A 21,288-nucleotide genomic window follows, 5' to 3' on the forward strand; every position below is an offset into this window, starting at 1 on the left:
ATCCCTTTCCCTCTTTCCATGGCTGCAATCTTTGCTGAGGAAGTTTCCATGACAATAGAGGTCTCAGCAACGAAAAGGCTGGCCACTTCTCAATGTGTATCAGCAAACACAGATGCAAGGATACTCACTTCCTCCCACCCCAGCAGGGATCTGGTGAGCTCATCAGTGCCAGGGAGACTGTTACATCAGCGGTATTAGCGTATTTGCTTACAAGGGTATCCCCATTGCTTTCAGGGGAAAAGACATGCATGAACTTCATGTCAGTGAAGGCTGCCTCCTGACACATGTTTCTTGTTACATTTCTTTTTCCTGTCACAGTCGTTTTTGGTCATTTTTATCCTGTTACCATAACATACAAATATCATGACATTTCTTCAGAGATCCTTGGAAGTCCTATCTCCTCCTGTCTGCCAAGAAGAAAAGGACAATGAGACCTTATATCTTAAGGCATCCTAAGTCACACCACTCCCACCCATCAAGAACTACTTCAGAACAGAAGTGTGTCAGTTAGCTACTGCTGTGTAGCAAACACTACAAACTCAGTGGCTTAAAACAGTAAACGTTGCTTATGAGACAATAGGTCTACAGATCAGCCAGGTGATTCCTCTGGTCTGAGCTGGGCTCACACAGATATCTGAGGTCAGCTGGGAGTCAGGTAGGCAGCTCTGCCAGTCTGCCCTGGGCTCTCTGCCTTGTTTGGAGGTCAGATGGCTGCAGACTAGTGTAGGATGTATGCTGGGACTCCTGGCCTCCCCTCCACGTGGTTCAGCACCCTCCAGCAGGCTACCGAGGATTTGTTCACATGGCATGAGAGTGAGAGGAAGCATGCCATCAGTACCTTTCACTCTGGGCTTAGTACTGGCACACAGTCACCCCTGCCACATTCTCCTGGCAAGTCAAGTCAGGAAGTCAGCTCTCATGCAAGTGACGGGGAAACAGACTCCCCTTTTCATGCAAGGAGCTGCAAGGTCATATTGCAGAGAGACGCAGACACAGAGAGGTCATTAATACAATCAATCTATTACAAAAGGGAAACTTTCTGGAAGGGTTGGCTTGTCTCATCTGCCACTATACACAGATGAGGCCTGCGATCTTCAAACTGGCAAGATTCAGCCTTGCTCCAGAGTGGAAGGGAGGGAGAGAAGAGGAAGGGAGGATTGGGATGTGGGCAACCCTCTGTTCCCGCCCTGTCTACTTACACCTGAGGGGCTGGGGAGGATTTGCTGAAATACTCTATGCTCCACACATCCAACTTGGAGCTCCTAATACTTAATAAGTCTCCAAGATAGTCCTGTGAGTTGGTTTATTAGGGCATTCCTGTTACATAAACTAGCCACTAATTGTTAAACGTATTTACCCACATGTCTGAGCCACAAGATAAACACTCGTGTTCTGGTGGCATCACTGCCTTGACAATCAGGCTCATTTAATCCAGAGCTCCTTGCAAGAACTGCATGTTGAAGGGGTGCTCCTTGCGTGAATTTGGAGGGACTCTATTAGAGATATTCCAGGGAAGCTGTCCCCTAGTCACACCACCCACTGGCCTGGACTTCAGAGTCTCCTTCATGCCATCTCCCCTGCAGCTGAGGCTTTGTGGCCCGGTTGGGCCCTTGACCACCCTTGCTTGTCTCCCGTGTGCTTTTCACTCGTCTGCCTGCTTGAGATAGACCATAGCCTTCAGAGTTAGATTTGGCTTGGGATCTGGGCTCCATCACTTTCCTGAGTTGGTCTGGGATATTTAAAAAATCTTCTCTATAATTCCATTTCCTCATCTGCAAAGTAGATGTCAGAAGATCAATATTGCTGTGGAAGTTTACTCAGAGTGAAAACCAAAGTCCTTACAAAGCTCTTAAAGGTTAAATAATCTGGCCTCTATTCCCCCTCTGAACTCATCCTCTCTTCACCTCCCCTCACTCATTTACCTCCAGTGACATAGGCCTTCCCACTCTTCCAGGCACTCTGCTGCCTCAAGGCATTTCACATATGCTGTTCCCTCTGCTGCAGTGCTCTTCCCTCAAACGTCACATGGCTCCCTCCCTTACTGTCTGAAGGTACTTGCTGAAATTCACCTTCTGCCTCTCTGCCAGGCCTGTCTAAATGCCGCCGCCCTCCACAACACCCCACCTTTCTTCCCTGCTTGGCTTTCTCCTTACTTCTCAACATGGTCTAATTTACTGCACAGTTCATCAAATTCAGATGTCATCAGCAAGATGAGCTGCTGGTTTATGCACCATGAAGAAAGAAAAAACATGCCAATTAAATGGCAGGATAAGACTAAGATACCATTGAAGGTAGGACACACTCTGATTTCAGAAATGTTAAATGTCGGAGGGGAATCAGCATCATGGAATTGCTGAAGTCTGGTGTATTTTATTTATTTATTTTGTTTATTTTCTGTTTTCCCCTCTTGAATGGCAGCGCCATGAGGGCAGGTTCTTTGCCTGGTTTGCTCACTGCTCAGCACCTAGGACAATTCATTGCATGTAGGAGGTGCTGGACAGTTCCTTGCACATAGGAGGTGCTTTTTAAATATCGTTGAACATTGAATGATTTCTCACTTCCCCCACAAGAAATTCCAAGACCTGGGACTTCCTTAGTATTGCTCCAATGGGCTATGTGAATATGTGACACAAGATAGGGCATGAACTTTCCTGGCATCAGAGCAGTAGCCAGCACACAGTAAATGCTCAACAAACATTTATTCATTGGATGAGTGATTGAATAGTCTAAGATACTGTCTTGGATCCAAATCTCAAGAATGACGTAGGGCTGCTAGAGAGCCTGAGACCAAGGGTTTGCCTCTGACGGGGCTGTGCCCGCGTCATTGCTATACACAGATGGTGCCCCCAGGGCTGCGCGGCACATTGCTTGTATGGCGGGACCTGGCCACCTTGGCTTCATGCCTCTGTGCCCTGGGGGCTGGACCCAGTGGGAAAGGGGGTGTGGACGATGTGTCACCATGGGACAATGTAAGCATGGCAGCTCACAGGATCTGTCAGGAGCTGGGAAGTGGTAACTTGTCCCATCCTCCCATTCACAAGGGCCCTCACACATTCACTGGTGATGTTCCTGAGATGGGGGTTACATTTTATGTGAATTTGAGGCAGTATTGTGTTAAAATGTTAATGAAGTCTTATTTTAAATACAAAACTGGAAATAATACAAATCTTCTCACCTGCTATCTCCTGCCCTGCACACACACACTAAGCAGTGGCAGGAAATTCAAGTCTCAGGTGACACTTTCATAGTGAGCAGGTTGGGACTGTGAGTTGGATTGCACTGTGGCCACACGATGGCACCACACCAGCCGTAAGCAGAAGTTGCCGCTGTCTTGTCCATGTTGGTCTTGAATTATGAGTTTTGAGTTCTGCAAGGTCTTCAGGAACACATCCCTCACATACACTTTCTTGTGCCTCGGGGTTATGTTGTTAAAAGTCTTCATTCATTTATTTGAACTGTTTAAAATATGCCACTTTATGACATTATTTCTCCATGATTGGGAGGTATCAGAGCTCTCCCAATATGGAAGTGGCCCAGTGTCTCTCCTCTGAGTCGACCCAGCACCCCTCCTTGATGGAGCCTTCTCTGTGAACCCCCTCCCCACAGGACAGTCAGCATCTCCTCCTGCCTCCACCCATCCCCATGGACTTCCCACATACAGTCATGAAGCAAATACTCGCAGCACCCTGTGTAGCAAGGTCTTGTGTTGGGAACGGGATGTTGGAGATGAATCAGACAGGACTTCCAGCACCTAGGAGCCATGGGTGCCCAGGGAAGGCATCAGACGAGTCCGGGAAGGTCTCCTGGAGGAGGTGATGCCTGAGCTGAGTCTTGACATTCTTTGGGTTGAGAGCGTGGACATGAACAAGAAATTATCAATTACCCATATAGGCATTTGTCGCGTTTGTTGGACCATGATCTCCTTGAAGTTAGCAGATGCATGGGATTTATCTGTTTTCCTGCCTTTCTGCTTAATATTGGAAATGGCCAAGTGAGTTAAGTATGGCAAAGATTTTTATTACATAAAAATTATGTAAGTGTCAGCTGTTATTCTTGTTGTCATTGCTGCAATTGCTTTTATAATTATCCAGAATCAATGTATATGGAATAACTCAGGAAATGAAAGACTGAGGGATGTGGTGGAAAGAGCCTCAGACCAGAGATCAAAAGCTTGGGCTTGAGTCCAGGGTTTGCCCGCAATTAGCTGAGATCCTCAGTTCAACTTCTATAAAGTGGACATAATTAAACCATTCAGTCCCGGGTGTTACAATGGTTAGAGGAAATTACAGAGCACACATATGAAGCAATCAGCATATAGTAGATGCTCAGTGTGAATTCTGTTTACCTTCCTTGTTTTATGGTGCCAAGGCACTTAGCACAGGACCATGTGCATGTATGTCCTTAATAGATATTTGTCAATTATTTGATAAGTAATATTCTCATTGTTTAAAGAATATTGATCACATGTTCACTGTCTCAGACAAACTCTTAGCCAGGAATGGAAAATATATGCTGTATGAACCTCTGCTCCCCACTCACTCACCCAAGGCAGACATTACTAATCAATGGTGACACTGTGTGTTAGTCAGGACTCTTTTTGTTGGAAATGGTGAACCAGCTTGAGCAAAAAGGGTTTTGTTATATGGATACTGGAGTAGCTCAGAAAATCAAAGAAGAAGCTGCAGGCAGCAGCATAGCCCCTGTGCCCTCCTGGGAAACTCACTGGACCCCTGTCTCTCTTCTTCATTTCTCCTGTAAGTATTGTTTGCAAGCATTCTCTCAGGCAGGGCTCCTGGGGATGGCAGCTTGTAGCTCTGAGGTTACCTCCTTCCCAGTTCATGATTCAGGAGTAAGATGGACATTACATTCCCCTTTCCCCATCCTGAAAACTTCAGGGGAGGCCTCTGATTGGCCAGCTGGGTTCATATACTCAGTGGCAGGGGGGCTCTTTGTTACCAGAACTGGCATCCCAGAGAACCACATGAGTCAGAGAGGAGCCATGTTCCAGAATAAAGGAGAAAGATAAGCTGGGAAGATACCAGTGATGAAGGTCCACTCCTGACCACAGAGCTGGGATGGTGCCTCAGAACCCTTCTCAACACAGTGTGCAATCAGAATCAGCACTCAAGACAAAATCTATTTGAGATTTAGGCTAAGCCTACGCACAGGGAGGTGCATGGCATAATATGAATCTGCAGAGGATTCGAATGGAAACTAGCTGAGCCTGGGTTTGAATCTAGGCAAGTTGTTGCACCTCTCTGAGCCTCAGTTTCTTCATCTGGTACAATGGGCTGAATGCTTGTGTTCCTTGATAAATTTGTATGTTGAAATCCTAATCCCCAAAGTGGTGGCATTAGGAGATGAGGCCCTTGGGAAGTAATTAGATCATTAGGATAGAATCCTCATGGATGGGGTTAGTGCCTTACGAACAGACGTAACAGAGCTTACTTTCTCTCTTTGTTCTTTGCCATGTGAGGACACAATAATAAGATGGCCGTCTGCAAACCAAGATGCAGGCCCTCTCCAGACACTGAATCTGCTGCTGCCTTGATCTTGGACTTCCCAGCCTCCAGAGCAGTGAAACATACATGTATGTTGCTTAAGCCAGCCAGTCTAGGATAGTTTTTTTACAGCAACTTGAGCTGGCTAAGACCTCTGGTAAGTCAGTATAATAATGCCAAACTCAGAGGTTTTGTAAGGATAGATGAGACACTATGTAAACTTGAGCACAATCCCTGGAAGATAGTCAACATTCAATAAACGTTAACTCTTCTCTGAGTGTGGGTTCCCCTAGAAGCAGACTCTGACACTAAGATTTCCATGCCAGTGGTTTAGTCGGTAGGTAATCCTGAAGCCAAGATAAACACACAGGGAAGCGAGAGAGAGCAATGATGGTACTAATGAGCAAATTGCCACTGCGGGCAGATGAGGTTCAATCCTGCTGGGGACTTCTGAGAAGTCGCTGCTCCCAACCCTCATCCCGTGAAGATGAGGGGGCTGGGATATTTATGCACCAGTTGCCATCTTTGGTTGAGGGCTGCTCTGGATATTCACTACCAGGCATTTCCAGCTTGCCCTTTGCCTGGGCTGAGCTTACTCCAGCAGCCAGAGACCACCGCAGGTGGAGTCACAGGTATTTGCAATAAGAAGCCACCAGCAGGAGGTCACTGACAGTGGCAGAACCACTTCAGATGTTATCAGGGGAATCTGTAAGCCTCACAGCTCGGCACACACAGAGGGGTGTTCTTACCAAAGTGTTTCTTCTAGGGGAGATGGAGTTAAATGGCATGGTCCTTCTTCAGTTCACAGATCCTGGTACCCCATTTTCTCCTCTGAGTTCCTGACCAGTTTTTATCTTCCACACAGAAGTTTTTTCCTGGTAGCAGAGTATGCTATTCTTCACCTCTGATGTAGGCAGAGCTCTAGCTCCCTGGCGAGCAGGAGCCTTCTTCATTGGGCAGGCTGGAGGCTGACTACTTCCTCCACACTGAGGCAGACCCAGGAAAGTGCTGACTTCTGGAGCATCCATGCTGGGCTCTCGGAGGTCAAGTGCTGGACATTCAGCCAGTGCACAAACAGGGCATTTGTATGACAAATAAGGTCAGCCACAGATCCCATGCACCCCTTATGTTCTTACCCAGCCATTCATTTCTGGGCTGCTCCCTTCTAACCAGCCTTCATCCACATGAACTAGGTCCTGCCCGGCTTCTTTCAGCTCCTCCCAGGACATCTAGTTTTTCTCTTTAATATGGCATGTATTTAGAGACACAATATAAAATATAAGTCATGATTTTAAAGCATAAACTTCAGTGGTTTTTAGTACAGTCAGTATTTTGTGCAAGTATCACCACTATCTAATTCCAGAACATTTCCATGATGCCCAAATAAATCCCATACCCTTCAGCAGTGAGCCCCAATTCTACTCTCCCATTCCCTGCAATCACTGATCTACTTTGTGTCTCTATGAATTTGCCTGTTCTGCAAATTTCATATATGGAATAATACAACAGGTAGCCTTTTGTAACTGGTTTCTGTCACTTAATGCAATGTTTTCAAGGCTCATCCATGTTGCAGCATGACCGGTAAGAACTTCATTCATTTTTTAAAATGAACAATACTGCATTATATGAATTTACCACACTTTATCCATTCACTCATCGATGGACACTTGGGTTGTTTCTGGCTATTATGAATAATGCTGCTATGAATATTCATCCACTGTATAAGTTTTTGTGCAAATATGTTTTCACTTTGCTGTGGTTTAAATGTGTACCCAAAGAGTCATGTCTTGGAAACAATTTCCAATGCAACAGTGTTGGGAGACAGAACCTAATGGGAAGTGTTAGGTTCTGAGGGCCCCGTCCTCATGGATGAATTAATATCGTTACTGTGGGAGTGGGTTGGTTTTTGCAGGAGTACATTTGTTATAAAGGTGAGTTCAGCCCATCTTGCCCTGTCTTGCTTTCTCCTGCCCACGTGTTGCCTTCCACTATGTTATGATGCAACAAGAAGGCTCTCACCAGATACAGGCACTTGGTCTTGGACTTCCCAGCCTTCAGAACTGTGGGCCAAATAAATTTCTATTCATTATAAATTACACAGTCTGTGGCATTGTTATAGCAGCACAAAATGGACTAAGACACAGATCTCTAGACTATCTAGGTTGGAGTGGAATTGCTGGATCATATAGTTATTCCGTGTTTAACAGGTACGCTGTGAAGAACTGCCAGGCTGTTTTCCAAAGTGACTAGACCATTTTACATTGCCACCAGCAATGTATGAGAGTTCCAATTTCTTCACATCGTTGCCAATATTTATCCTCTGTTTTTGAGGTTTTTTTCCATTCTAGCCATCCTAGTGGGTGTGAAGTGATATATTGTTGTGGTTTTGATCTGCATTTCTCTGATGGTTAATGATGTTGAGCATCTTTTCACAGAGCATCTAGTTTTGATCACCGCCCAACACGAAGGGAAGCTCTTAGTCTTGGGCTTCAGTTTTTAGCATCTGTCAGGCTCAAGCTTTGCCTCTCCTCGGCCATAAGCGGCTCCCTCATCTGCTCTCAAACCAAGCCTTGCCCTCAACTTCCTGGGAGCTTTGACCTTCTAGTCAAATCAATGCCTTCTCTTAGTCAGGATTCTTTTGGTTGAAAGTGTTAGAAACCCAATTCACACTGGTTTGAACACAAAAGGGGATTTACTGCCTCACCCACCTAATAAATCCCAGGGCAATAATAGCTTTGGGCATGCCAGGTACCCAATGAATATCATCTAGAAGTTTTCTCTTGCTCCCAATCTGAGCTCTACTTTCATTTAGGTCAGCTTTATTCTGTGATAGGCTCTCTCCTCTTGGTGGCAAGAATATTTCTGTAAGCCCTAGTCTCAACTCTTTGCAAATAGCAATATCAGTGGAAAGAAGCAATCTCTTTCTCAAGAGCTCCAGCTAAGGCCCCAGGATTATCTCTAACTGGACTAACCTGGGTCATGTGCCCATCTTTAATGACAGTGGCTATGGCAATGGAATTTGCTGATTGGCTAGGCCTGGGTCAAATCTGCAACCTTAGAGCTAGATGTGGCATCAGCTCTTCCTAAGCCATGTAATCTGATACATGGTTTATGTATCTAGGCTTCCCAAAGTTGTGGCTTCCCACAATAAATTGGGGTACTACTGCCAGAAGGGAGAATGGATACTGAACAGACAGAAGCTTCAAGTCTCCACCGGACCTCTAGACCTGCCGTCAAGGGCCATGTCCCTGGTCCTATGCCCCAGCAAGATACTCACTGTCTTGTCTCATTCCACGACAATGCAATAGATTAATGTCTGAGAACTTATCTCAGGTGAAGACAGTCAGAGAGAGTGAAAAATTGGTCCTTCCAAGAGACCAGGGGAAGAATAAGCAGAAGCCATACAAAACTTACACTTCTGCTTCTTGGTTTTGTTCATTTGGGCTGTGATAAAGCATACCTTAGGTTGAGTGGCTCATAAGCAACAGAAACATATTTCTCACAGTTCCGAAGGTTGGGAAATCCAAGGTCAAGATGCCAGCAGAATCGGTGTTTGGTGAGGGCCCACTTTCTGGTTCACAGATGGCGCCTTCTAGCTGTCGTCAAGTGGTAGAAAGGGTGAGGGAGCTCTTTGGGGCCTCCTTCATAAGGGACCTACCTGCTGATACCATCATGTTGGAATTTAGGATTTCAACATATGAATTTTGGGGGGGACACAAACTGTCCATCTATAACATTTGTCCAGAATTTACTGTGAGAAATAAACAGCCTTCTCTGTTGATTTGTTTACATAAAGAGAAATCCATTTTTTTAATGATAAAATACTTCTCACACTAATGATTCTCCCTAGAGCTTATAAGAGTTGGGGTTTGATTTGGGGTATTTTTGTTTGTTTGTTTCCTCTAAATTACCAGGAGGACTTTTTTTTCTTCCAGTGACAGGAAGCAGCATTCCACCTGAAGAAAAATCATCATAATCAACCATTTGTTCCTTGGCAGCCAATGGCTGACTCACACCCTTGGCTCTGGGAGGCTTGGTTGCTCAGCTCTGATTGTGAAGTGTGTGCAGATAGTGTGTTCACATCCAAAATCATGCATGCACACACAACCTCACGTGTTCTCTGTGCCAACCATGCAAATGCACCATGCCTGAAGGGGGTGTGTCCTCCCCACACAAAGAGGTGCCGACAGAAGCCATTCTGCAAAGGCTTGTTAGTTCTTAGACAGTCGGGTGTGAATATCGTGCTGACATTTATAGCATGTCTTCACCACACTCTGTCTCGCCCACGCTGAACCACGCACCTGCAGGAGGGAATGCTGGTATCAATGCAGCAGATGTTGTGTGCTCTGGGAATGCTTAAATATGTACTCTCTACAGAAGGCGTGTGTTACCCAAACACAGACCTGAGGGAGGGGGAACCGGAGGGAAGAGAGACGGGGAGATGTGGTCTGGCTTCCCCAAGCCTATCTCTGGGTGCTCTGGATGCCTGATAAATTCCAGCCTTGGATGAAAACAAAAGGTTTTATCTTTTAAAATAAGTTTAGGAAGATGTTAGAATTTATTATATAGAAAAATATAAGGCTGGGTGCAGTGGCTCACGCCTGTAATCCCTGCACTTTTGGAGGCCGAGATGGGCGGATCACCTGAAGTCAGGAGTTTGAGACCAGCCCGACCAACATGGTGAAACCCTATCTCTACTAAAAATACAAAAAGTAGCCGGGCGTGGTGGCAGGTGCCTGTAATCTCAGCTACTCAGGAGGCTGAGGGAGGAGAATAATTTCAATCTGGGAGGTGGAGGTTGCAGTGAACCGAGATGGCACCACTGCACTCCAGCCTGGGCGGCAGAATGAAACTCCATCTCAAAGAAAAAAAGAAAAGAAAAGAAAAAGAAAAATATAACAAACAAAACATGGGCTGTGGAATCAGAGAAACTTGGTTTTAAGTCCCAGTTCTACAATTTAACAAGCTACATAACCTTGGGTCAATCACTTAGCCTCTCTGAGCCTCCTTATCAGTAAAATGGAGCTCACAGAGGCAACTACTTCTCAGGGTTGTAGTCAAGGAAAGTTAGGTTAGTAATTCATATGCTGGAACATAACAAAATAAATACTTATTTATTTGAACTTCGAAGTCATGAGTGGCATGCCTGGGTTGACTGTGTCCTGATATGAGGGTTACTAGGGTCCTTTTCTAGTTGCTGTGGGTGTCGGCATCCTGCCTCCAACCCTGGTATTCTCACGCCTACCATGGGTGGGTCCATAGATCATCTCCTCTGCAGATTCAGCCTGTTCCCAGTTCACAAGTATCTCTGGGCTTGAGGGGAACATGTATTATGTTACTTAACACTGTCCTGGTTGCAAGTGACAGACAATGGAAATTTATTGGTTTGTGTGATTAGGAAGTTTGAGGATGAGTGGGTGCAGTGGCTCACACCTGTAATCCCAGCACTTTGAGAGGCCAAGGCAGGAGGATCACTTGAGGACAATAGTTCAACACCAGCCAGGGCAAGATAGTGAGCCCTGTTTCTACAAAAAAAAAAAAAAAATTGGCCAGGCGCGGTGGCTCAAGCCTGTAATCCCAGCACTTTGGGAGGCCGAGGCACGTGGATCACGAGGTCAAGAGATCGAGACCATCCTGGTCAACATGGTGAAACCCCATCTCTACTAAAAATACAAAAAATTAGCTGGGCATGGTGGCGTGTGCCTGTAATCCCAGCTACTCAGGAGGCTGAGGCAGAAGAATTGCTTGAACCCAGGAGGCGGAGGTTGCGGTGAGCCGAGATCGCGCCATTGCACTCCAGCCTGGGTAACAAGAGCGAAACTCCGTCTCAAAAAAAAATTTTTTTTTGTAATAGCCAGGCAGGCCACTAGCAGCATCAGGCTCATGCCCAGCTGAGAAAAGGCAAGTCTCTATGCCCTCATCCTTAGCAGCAACCCTGAGATATGCTCTGGCTGAGCAGGCACAGTGCCTGCAGGAATGCACCACACCCATTGGCTCAGACTTGGGTCACGTGCTAAACCTGAGTGGGAAGCCTCAGCTAGACAAATGGTCGGAGGCTAGCTCCCCAAACAAAAATTGGGGGTTCTTGCTAGCAAAGGAGGGTTGGGATGCTGTCAAGACAAACTGCAGCCATCTATTGCATGTGTCAACTTCACATTGTGGCCCAGGGACCTCTGCATGGAGCCTGGTCCTGGGTGCTCTCATCTGGGACCCCATGTCCCTGCTCTGGCCACTGATCCCTTCTACAGATCAGTCTTGGAAGAATGGGTTTGATACCACCTGCTTGTGTTTTGTGAGCATCTTAGTTCATTGTGCAGAGGCAAGTCTTTATGCCACCCAAACCATCTTCTCCTCCTGGATCTAGGAAGACTCATTCCCTAGCCTCCCTTGCCAGCAGCAGACAGGCTGGGGCCATGACACTGAGGTCTGGCCAGTGAAATGTGGATGGAAATAGTGTACACACTTGCTTCTAGACCTGGCTATGAAACAGCCCATGCCATCTTCTGTGGTGTCTCCCTGGCCTGTGGTATGGAAACAAAGGGCTCAGAGATGGTGGAGCCACATGATGCAGTAAGTCTCAACACCTGGGTGCTGTGGTTTGAATAAGATGGCCTCCAAAACATATGCTGAAGTATGATTGCCACTGTAACAGTATTAAGAGGTGGGACCTTTAAGAGGAGATTAAGCCATGGAAGTGGGATTAATGCTGTCATAAAAGGGCAAATTCAGCCCCTTCTTGCTCTCTTTTGTCCTTCCAGCCCAAGTGTCCCGCCCACCGGCCTGCCCTGTGGACTTTGGATTCAAGGCTGAAGCAGAAACACTTCCCTGAGTTTCAGCCTGCGGCCCGCCCTACAGATTTCAGAGTCACTAGTCCCCACAATTGCGTGGTCCAGTTCCCCGGGAGAGATTTCTCTCCCTCTCTCTTGCGTTTATTTGTGTGTGTGTCTGTATTTATATTTGTCTATATTCTACTGTGCAGAAAGATGTTCTTCCACCATATGATAATGCAGCTAGAAGGCCCTCACCAGACACCAGCACCTTGATCTTGTTCTTCCCAGCCTCCAGAACTGTGAAAAAATATATTTCTGTTCACTATAAATTATCCAGACTGTGGTAAGACTGGAAAACCGTCTTCAACAGACTAAGAAACGCAGTCACTGTGCACAGGAGAGCAACACAAACCTCTGATATGTTAAGTCAGTGGTTCTCCAAGAGGCAATGTCTGGCAATATTTTTGGTTGTCACTACTGGGAACGGGGTGGGGAGCTAGTACTGGAATCTAGCAGGCAGACACCAGGGATGTGGCTAAATATCCTGCAATGCACAGGACAGCCCCCGCAACTAGGAATTATTCAGCCCAAATATCAGTAGTGCTGAAGTTCAGAATCCCTGCTCTAAAATGTGGGCAGCTTTAGAGAAGAGATGTTGCCATTGTCCTGCTGAAAACCCTCCCATGGCCTCTATCACACTCAGGATAGATTTCCAGTCCCACACTTTGATCCACAAAGCCCCACAGGACCTGGATCCTGCCCACCACCCCTCCCACCTCACATCCCACTTCTTTCTCTCACCCACTCTGGACCTCTTTCCAACCTAAGGATTTCACACTTGCTGTTAAATCCTTGAATACATTTCTCCCTGTTCTTCCAGGTATTCAGTTATGGCTTAAATATCACCTCGTCCAAAAATACCTCCCCTTGTTGCAGTCTGTATTAGAGTCATTTCCACCTCTTGATTCTCTATTATTGTACCACATTGCTATGATCATTTCATAGCAATGACCGTGATGTAATGTGCCGTGCTGCCTTGTCAGGGTGGGGTAGAGGTGGTGTCTGCCTTCCCCCTGGAGTATGAGGAACATGAGGACCAGACAAATAATGGAAAGAGACATCTTTGTAGTTGGATACCCTCGGATTTTAATTCTGGTTCCAGCACCGTCTATGAGTCCCCTCACTCTCCCGGCCTCCATCTCCTCATCTGCAGAATTAAATGGGATAGTGTACAGAGAGCACTTGGCCCAATTACCAGCAGAGAATAGTCACTTGAAAGGTATGTTGACTATCAAATGCACGAAAGTGTAAGGACAGTCAAGTCCCTGCAGGCTGTTGTTTTAGGGATGACCTCTCGGGAGGAAAGTGGAATTGGGGTGCCCGGGTGGAAGCTTCTTGGAATGGAAGGATGGAGAGTGTGTGCTCATGAGCAGAGCTCAGTTTCCCCAGGCAGCGTCTGCATCTCCCTCTCTTAAAGACACAGCACCGCAGAGGCTGGCAAGCTCTCATTCCTCCTTTAAAACTGCGACCCTAGCTCCCTTCCTTCAAGTCACTGTCCCCAGGGCTGTTCTCCCTGATGCCTCTCTCTTGCAGGACCCAAGAGGGAGGCAGCCACCACCATGATGGTCCTTCTTTTGAGAAGCACACCCCTCCTCCAAGGGCACCTCCCAGCACTGTCTCTATCTGTGCCTGTCTAGACCAGGCAGGAAATTAAAGTGGGTATCAGGGCATTTGCAATAAATAGCTCAGATCTCAGACTGAGACCTGTGAGTGTCTACAAAAAGGAATGTGATTGAGGGACCTCTTTCAAATACAGTCTTACATCAGACTGTTGGGGCCACAGAGAAATTTGGATTGTTTCCACCTCTGCATGTATGAAGGGTAAGGACAGCAGGGAGCTGTCCATCTTCTCTGCAGGGAGGATGCAGAGAAGGTGGCAAACCAGTGGGGAGACAGGTCCAGGAGCCCTGTCTCCTGGGAGAGGCAGGGGACTGTGAGCTTAGGTGCTCCGGCACCACTATGGGTAGGCCAGTGGACCTCCCACCTCCCTGAGCCTCCATTCCCTCATCTGTGAGGTGGACATGTTATCATACCTGCAGCTTAGGCTGGAGTGAAACCTCAGTGAGTTAAAATATGTAAAGCACTCTGATCTTTAAGATCTTCCTTCTCCTGATTTTGGGCTTAGTTTGTTCTTTTCCTAATTCCTTGAGTTGTAATGTTAAGTCCCTTAACTGAGATCTTCCTTCTTTTTTGATGTAGGCACTTATTATAAATCTTTCTTCTTTTTGATGGAGGCACTTGTTCATTGCAGCATTACCCACAATAGCTAAGATATGAAAGCAGCCTAAATGTCTATCAACAGATGAGCGGATAAAGAAACCGTGGTACATATATATGTATGCAACGGAAAATATTCAGCACTAAAAGGGGGGAATCTGTCATTTTTGACAATGTGGATAAACCTGGAGGACATCATGCTGAGTTAAGTAAGCCAAGCACAGAAAGACAAATACCGCATGACCTTACTTACCTGCGGAATCGAACAAAGCTGAGCTCACAGAAGCGGAGGGTAGGATGGTAGTTAGCAGAGGCTGTGGGAGAGGGGTGGATAGGGAAAGGAGATGTCGATCAAAGGGCAGAAAGCCTCAGTTGGACAGGAGGAGTAAGCATTAGCGAGTTACTGCACAGCACGGTGACTATAATAAATAGTAATGCAATGTATGTTGCAAAATTGCTAAAAGAGTAAATTTTAAATGATTTAACCACAAAAAGGAGGGAGGTATGTATGGGAGGTGATTTGTTAATTAGCCCGACTGAATCATCCCACATTGTCACCATCTATCAAAACATCACTTGTACCCCATACATATGTACAGTTATTATTTGTCAATTAAAAATAAAATTTTAGGCCAGGCGCGGTGGCTCAAGCCTGTAATCCAAGCACTTTGAGAGGCCGAGGCGGGTGGATCACGAGGTCAAGAGATCGAGACCATCCTGGTCAACATGGTGAAACCCCATCTCTACTAAAAATACAAAAAATTAGCTGGGCATGGTGGCATGTGCCTGTAATCCCAGCTACTCAGGAGGCTGAGGCTGGAGAATTGCTTGAACCCAGGAGGCGGAGGTTGCAGTGAGCCGAGATCACACCATTGCACTCCAGCCTGGATAACAAGAGGGAAACTCTGTCTCAAAAAATAAAAAAATAAATAAATAAAATAAAAATTTTAAAACTATTTTCAGCACCTCTTGAGAGTGGCCTGGTCAGGATGACTTGCTTCTAAAACATAGAAAAGGAAAGTGGGGAAAAGTGACTTTGCAGTGGAGAGACCTGGAAGACACTACCTCGAGCCAGGTGACTGAGGTCACTATCCATGAAGTCTTTCAACACACATACCTCTGATATGATGTGATGAAGATGCTATTTCATCTCTGTGGTGTTCCTCCCCAAAACTCATAACCCCATGCAAAGGCAGAGAAAAATATCACATAAATCCACACCGAGGCATATTCTATAAGATACCCGTTTGGTATTGTTTAAAATGATCAAGGTCAACAGAAACAAGGAAAGTCTGAGAATTTGTCACCAAGTAGAGGAGACTAGGAGACGTGAGAGTTAAATTCGGTGTGGTGTCCTGCACGGGACCTTCATGTGGAGAATGACATTGGGAAAACTGGTGACATCCAGTAAAGGGTGGAGTTTAACTGACAGCATGTACCAAGATTGGTTTCTTGATGAATGGACAACAAAGTAAGATGTTAGCAACGCAGGAAATGGTGTGGGGGTGTGGGAACTCTGCACCATCTCTGCAACTTTTCTGTGTGTATGAAGGTGTTTGAAAAATGTTAGAAGTTTATTCAAAGAAGGAAGATACATAACATACTTAGCAGAGTCACTGGCACACAGTGGCTGCTATCTGAAGGCTCACAGCTGGTGGACATAGAGCATGTTCTGTTTGGTCTCTTAGGCAGACACCTGTCCTTAAAACAGAGGCATACTGTCGCCTCCCTTGCTGTGTGTCTGTGGGAAGCCATGTTGAGTTGTTAACATTAAGTTACTTATTGGAGACCTTTCTTCTTTTTTTTTTTTTTTTGATGTAGGCACTTGTTATAGGGAACTATTCTGGCTAAAATAGTCTCTTCCCAATCTGGCAGCCACCGGGATCCTGTGAAGCCCTAAGTTGGGCCACGGCCGTCCTCTGCCTAGTGTCCTCCATGGCTCCCATTTCACACAGAGTAAACTCCAAGTCCCTATAAGTGGCCTGGGAAGCACCAGGAGATGTGAGTGCCCCCCTTCCATGCTCTCTGGCCTCCATCCTATCCTGACTCCTTCAGCCATGTGAGGCTGCCAGCCTGGGTGCTGCTGGCACCTGGCCATACTCCACCCAGATAGCTCTACTCCCTGGAGCCCTTGCAGGGCAAGAAGGTTTCCTTCTCTGTGTGCCTCCCCAAATTCGAATGCTCTCCCTTTCACCGTTTAGCTCCTGCCTGTGCCCCACTGTGGTTCCAACCAAAGTTTGTTTCCTCCTTCCTGCTGTGGGGAGTGAGGGTTGCTGCACCCCACTGACTGGCCTCACTGGCGGGAAAGGGCAGCCAGCTCCCCAGCAGCTGGGCCTGGACAGGGCATGCACACAGAGCAGTTCTGTCCTGTCTCATCTCTGCTTTGGGCAGCCCCTGTGGCCGCCCACCGCTGTCATTCCTTCATGACCCCTCCGGCAGTTCCCAACCCCTGGCTCTCTAGGACGGATCTCAGGTCCCCCCTCCCATCTGTACTGAGGGTATCTGCTGGTCCTTTTCAAGACTGACACTGGGGCCTGTTCTGGGTTGAATTGTGCCCCTACCCTGAAAGAAGACCTGTTGAAGTCCTAACCCCCAGTACCTCGGAATGTGGCCTTATTTGGAAATCGGGTCATGACAGATGAAATCAGTTAAGATGATGTCACACTGGAGTACAGTGGGCCCCTAACCTCATATAACCAGTGTCCTTGTAAGAAGAAAACCGTGTGAAGACAGGCACAGGTAGAAGGTCACGTGAAGACAGGACTGGAGCCAAGGTCTGCCACCAGCATCAGGAGCTGGGGGGAGGCAAGGAAGGGTCCCTGCAGCTTTCAGAAGGAAACTGGCCTTGCGATGCTGATCTAGGACTTCTAGCCTCTGCAACTGTGAGACGATAAATTATTGTTTCAAGCCATCTAGTCTTTGATATTTTGTTATGGCAGCCCTAAGAAACTAACACAGGGCCAAGAAGAAGGGTCGGAACCAGGGCTGCTTCTAGGTGTGATGTTTCTCTGCTTTCCCTACTTCTGCTGTGATGTTTCTCTACTTCTCCCTACTTCTTGGGTTGAGCTGGGTCACCTTTGAGACCCACCCACCCCCACCATGACATCACCAGGTGTCTGATTTGACCTCTGTTCCTCATCTTTGGAGTTCCTCACTTGGCTTTAGGAATTTAGAGAAATGTCCCTCCCGTCCCTCTCTATAGGGCCAACATCTCATAATGTGGATGGCTCTCTCTCCCACTGCCCTGCTGCCTCTCTAAATGGTAGCAGGGCCAGGTGGATTTCAGCACCGTAAAGCATCTTCTCCCACTCATAGTAAGCCACTGGGTTGAGGTTGGGGGTCAGCATGTGGGCCCCCATTAACAGTTTGAGGCTATAGTTTTTAGAACCTCTTGTTTTTAGCCACAGCCTCAAGCACTCCAGGCTGCAGAAAAAGCTCCATAGGCCATCCTGTTACTACAGATTTGCAAGCTTAGCTGGGCTCTCCATGCTACCAAATGATCCTTGTCCAGTTCTAGCTTGCATGGGTCAGAGCTCCTGGCATTCACTCCCTTAGTCATCTCTGCTTGCAATGACCTAAAGACAGGTCCCTCCTGCAGAAATGTTCTGGGGTAGCTCCATAAAATTTCCCCTTTCCCCAATAGAGTTGAATCAACGAATAAGTGAATGCAAAACTAATATAGTCTCAGATCCAGTGAGAGAGGACAAGACAGTGTGGGAGTCCTGGAGCTAGGCTGCCTCAACTCAAATCCTGGGACCAAGGCTGGCTGTGTGACGTTGGACAAGTTACTTACCTTCTCTGGGTCTCAGTTTTCTTCATCTACAAAATGAGAATAATAATAGCACCTGCCCCTGAGGTTGTTGCAGGAATTCAACGAGATAATGCCAGTGGCAGATGTCATGCCTGATGCTAATAAAGCTTAGCTTCTTTGTCATGCAGGGCACAAGTCCAGGTATCTTTATGCCTCATCCTATGCCCGTGCTCAGAAGCTAATTTTCCTAGGTCCAACCTAATCTTTTTTCACACATTGGACTCAGCTAATTCATTCACTGCTAAGTAATTTATTGTTAGAGCCATCGGTGTTGAAGATAGAACAAAGGTTAAGATGCTTCAGGCTGGACACATGGGGAAGAGATACATTTTTAGTTTGAGGAAGCAGAAAAACCATTTTCACAAGCTTAAAGGAGCCCGGGACTAAATTAAACCTCTTGAGTTAACCACTGACTAAAACATTACAATAGCAGCACAGGCTACAGTCGGTGAGTCCAGCCTTATGAGGCTTCATGTTGGAAAATGACTGCAGATCATTCAAAATAAGAGCATGACTTGGTGGCTGTGCTCAGGGGGAAATAATTGCTGTCTGTTTCACAAGGATTCCTCTCTCCCCCTTTATTTAAAGCACCTAGGAGACTTGATAAACAATTAAAATCTAATGAGAGATGAGAAGGAAGAATAATCGATCTCCCACCCAGACTCAATGAGGGGTGAGGACAAACTGGAGGTCAAAACGCTGCAAAATATGCAGTGTCATAACAGAGACTGTTGGTGTGCACACGCCGTCTGCTTCGAGAAAACTGGCACTGAGCAGAACTATCCTGCAAGTGATGCGCGCACAGCATTTTCAGTTTGCAAACCATTTCTACACTCTTTATCTCAAACATCCTATGTGCCCAACTGGGCAAGAGAACTGAGGCTCAGAGGGAAGATGGGGGGTGCCCAACTTAACTAAAGGAAGGAATGTAGCTGAGATTGAGTGCTAGTGGCCTCAGAGGAAATCCTGGGCTCATTTCACCAGCCTAGGGTGTCCCTGAACTCACTTTCTTCTAGGACAAACCCAGGTCCATGTGTTTAGAGGGTGACTGGGTAAAGAACATACTGGGCTGGGCTTCAATTTTTGTGCTTGGTAGAGGAAGCAATTCCAGATAGACCCAGAGACTTGGAACACATAAAGGAAGAGGAGAATTTGAGGAAATGGAATCTGTGAGAAATCATTTATATGCCAGGAGAGCATTCTGGTCAATGCAAGATGTAAGTTTTTTTGTGCTTTTGCAGCCCACAAAACGAGTGAGCCTGGGAATACAGAGGACTCACTAGCATGCTCCTGGTGATTTAAGTGGCTTGGGAGGTGGCTGCCATCAGCTGGATGCCACTCTAGGGAGAATTTCTGACAAGGGTGATGGTGCAAACCTGCATCACTAAGATGGAGATGACAACCAAGGACCCTATCAGCCATTATGCAGAGAAAGCTAAATTCTCATGGTCTTCTGGGACATTCACAGGCAACTAGATTTACTTTTTCTCTTTTTTTCAAGATGAAGTCTTATTCCATTGCTCAGGCTGGAGTGCAGTGGCATGATCTTGGCTCACTGCAACCTTCACCTCCCAGGTTCAAACAATTCTCTGCCTCAGCCTCGCAAGAAGCTAAGATTATAGGTGCCTGCCACCATGCCTGCCTAATTTTTTTGTATTTTTAGTAGAGACAGGGTTTCACCATTTTGGTCAGGCTGGTCTTGAACTCTTGACCTAGTGATCCACCCGTCTCAGCCTCCCAACGTGCTGGGATTACAGGCTTGAGCCATTGTGCCCAGCCCAGAATTTCTTTCTAGCTTCTCAGGATCAGAACACTCACTGGCCTCATTGCCAGGGGCTAGCTAGGCAAGAAAACCAACATTCATAGTTTAGAAGCTTCTTCTATATAAACCGTTTCCTCACTTTCTGAGATGAAATCAATCATATTGGTTCTCCTCTTTACAAATAAATAGCATGCAAATAATTAACTTGATCTTTGAGTTATTCTTTGACTGAAGGCTCCCTCACTTGCTAGCTGGGAAATGACTTCTGGCATGCCATTTAAGCAACTAACCTCATTTTTCTTTTCCTTTTTTTAAAAAAAAATTATTATTAATATGTTTAAATGTTTCACATTTTCTTTCAGAAGATTTGTAACAAAAATACATGGAATTTAGTATGTGTTTCAATAAAATGGGTAAATACAGAATCTGAACAAGACAAGCCTATAAGGCATAATCCTTCTTGTGGGGACAGAACATTCCACTCCACTAGGAAAAGAGAATCATAACATTACTAGGCCCTATTATCTTATATTGCTTACTGTTCTAATTTCAGAGACTGGCAGATTTGGAAAAATAAACAAATGAAAAAATAAATAAATAAGACTGAACACAGTCAGTCAGCTGCCTCAATGCCCCTCTCCGTTTCCCTTTTCCCATTTTCTTCATACAGCCAAGATGAGATGAGAATGTGATGAGCCTTATTTTTCTCCTCTGTAATATGGGGGATAATAAATAGTTTCACTTCTAGGATTCTTGCAAGGATTATATAATATAATCTATGCAAAGAGTCACACACATATACTAAATGCTACTGTTACAATCATTATGATCACTTTCCTCTTACTGCTGTTAACAAATTGCCACAAGTTTAGTGGCTCAGAACAACATAAATGTATTCTCCCAGAATTCTGGAAGTCAGAAGTCTGAAATGAGTGTTACAGGGTAAAATCACCGTGTCAGCAATGCTGCATTCCTTCAGTAGACTCCGGAGGAGGGTCCATCTCTTTGCTTTTTCTAGGGGCCTTCTGCATTCCTGGACATGTGGTCTCCCTCTCCCTTTTCCAAAGCATCTCTGATCTCTCTTTCTGACCCTGGCCCTCCTGTCTCCCACTTATAAGGATGGTTGTGATGACAGGGAACCCACCTGCACAATCACACAATCAAGGC

This window comes from Callithrix jacchus, chromosome 15 (assembly GCF_049354715.1).
Source record: "Callithrix jacchus isolate 240 chromosome 15, calJac240_pri, whole genome shotgun sequence".
Taxonomy (NCBI): Eukaryota; Metazoa; Chordata; class Mammalia; order Primates; family Cebidae; genus Callithrix; species Callithrix jacchus.